We start from the raw sequence: 2657 nt of genomic DNA, 5'->3' as shown, positions 1-2657 counted from the left end.
TTAAAATCATTTGTATCTCATCCACTTCTAAAAATTATTTAATGTAGTTTTCTCTAAATTCTTATGACTATGATCTGTATCATGAAACAAAAGTTTCACAGTGTAATAACTGCCCTGAGTATATTTTCCATCCCATTCTACCAAAAACAAAACAAAACAAACAAAAAACACAGATGGACATAATCCACTAAATTGATTTCATCGCTCATTAACATGTCACAAATCACTATTTGAACAACATTTTCTTGTACATATTTTGGGTTTATGTTATACCCTGCTAGGGTAGTTTTGCTGAGGAAATTTTTGCTGTCCCCACATGAAGTCACATTGGTAGTTAGTTCAGAAGTCATCTCTTATGCTGATCCCCATCTTCCTTCCTTACCATTTGAGACAAAATAACCCAAAGTTTGCAACCTAGATTACTTTGTTGTATATTCTTTTCTCTATAACATTCCCTTGATTAAGAGTGATGCCATTTTTACACAGTCTAAACTATGTCCAAAGTGTACTCCTCCTTGAAATTAAGATATAGATTATGAGTTGGACTGAAATGTTAAAGGGAACCCCCTGAGGTGAGTGGGACAGACAGAGATGATGTTAGTTAATAAAGGGATATTTTTCTCTACAGGGAAGCTCAATTTCAGGGGATCAATGGTTAGAACCAAGGCTTTAACATGGAGAGGCTTATTTCACTGGCTAACTTGGAGGAGTTGGATTTAATTTTGTTTAAGGCAATGGGATCTCAAATGCGGTCTAGGACTAGCATCCTCAGCATCAGCTAGTAGCTTGTTAGAAATGTACATTCTTGGGGCCCCGTTCCAGACTTATTGGTTCAGAAACCGGGCATGAGGCTGAGCAATCTGTGTTTTAACAAATCCTCCAGCTGATTCTGATGCACTGGAAAGTTTGAGAAACACCTATTCAGGAAAACAGCATCTCTTTGCACTGCATATATAAGGATCTTAAATAGAAATAGAAGTAATTTAAAACATGTGAATGACATGAAACTACCATGTAAATTACAGATGTTGAGCCACAATCATTGAATAGAAGCAGTATTAGGAGTTTTCTGTTTGGCATCATTCATGATTCTCAACTTAATTTTTAATTTAAAAAAAATGACAACACACAAATATACTAATGCTTAGGATGATACTCTACTCCTTTTGGGCATTCAATAAATATTTGTTGATATTTTTAAATTAAAGTCATTGTTATGATAAAAAACAAAGCAGTCTCCCATTAATTGGGGGTATTTTGGAGTGTCTGATCTATTCACAGCAACTTTTCCTAATTCCATCTTTACTCATGGCATAAGGCCCTCTGCAACCATTTTGTACAAAGGGATGCCATCTGGACACATTTGATTAGACCAGGATGAGCATCTGACCTATTTCTTCTCAGTCTCCCTTTTAGAAATCTGAGGTTAGGATTCATAGGTATTCATTCATTCTCCTTTATGCAGCTGCACTTGAAACATAACTCAAGTGCATGTTTTCTTCTATGTGCCTGTGAAGGAGAGAAAGCTGGTCTACAGAGTGGAGAATGGAGGAGGTGGATAGAGAGAAGCAGGGAATAGAGATAGTAGATAGTCCTATCAGGCTCGAAATCCCTGACTCCACCTCCTTCCTTAGGAACAACTGCATTCTGGCTTTTAGTTTTTAAGATACCTAAATAATCTTCTGATAAAATCTCCTCTTAGCTTAAGCCAGCTCTAGATAATTTCTCTCATGTGCGAGCAAACATTGCAGACTGTGGACTGGTTTCCAGATAATTTTTAAGGAACTAGGAGTGGGAAAGATGAATTCTTTGGTCCAAGAAAATCCACAGAAATAAGCATGTAAAGAATGGGAGAGAAACACAAATAGAAACTTTCACTGAAAGCCAGTTTTTTTTTTATTTTTTTATTTTTTTTAACATTTAATGGTTTTTGAAGGTTTGGTGCCTAATACTGTTAGCTTTTATCCCTCTCCTTACATTTCCTCTTTGCAAGGGTAAAGTTTCAAACATTTCTTCTGGAAAGCTGTTAATGTTGGGATAGCCTTCTGCTTTGTATTATTGTAATTATTTGACATTTGTACAGTGCTCATGGTGTTCCAAAAACTGTTCAGAAATTTTTAAAACAAAAATATTAGTTGCCTTCAGGCAAAGTACATGTCCCCAATTCTACCCTAAAACCAAGAAATTGGATGCTGGTGGAGAGAAATAAAGGATTAATGCATCACCTAATTTTGCCTGGGTCTTTGCTAAACAAAATGTTTCATTGTAAGAGAAGTATGAATCACACACGAGCTTAAAATTTTGCCATAAGATTTAAGATAGAGATCTAAATTTTAATTAGTTTTAAAATAGAGCTAATATATTACTAAGAAGGCTTTTTAGCTTTTTTCAAGGTTGAAGTAAAAATTTTCACATGAAAGAAAATCTCACTAAGAAATATCTACCAATACTTGCTCTATGTATTTCCGTTTTTAATTGAAATGTAAAATTCATTTACTTTTTTCTAATTTATTTTATTTTTTTTCCATTAAAGTTAAATTCATAATCCTTTATGGCAATCCAGTTACAATGATTGATCTGAAATATTTACCTAGAAAAGCATGAGACAGCAAGCAATGTGCTTGTCTTAAATTGGATTGCTAGTGACTGTATATACA

This window comes from Galeopterus variegatus, unplaced genomic scaffold (assembly GCF_000696425.1).
Source record: "Galeopterus variegatus unplaced genomic scaffold, G_variegatus-3.0.2 Scaffold2017, whole genome shotgun sequence".
Lineage (NCBI taxonomy): Eukaryota > Metazoa > Chordata > Mammalia > Dermoptera > Cynocephalidae > Galeopterus > Galeopterus variegatus.
Note: the sequence above shows the minus strand (reverse complement) of the source record.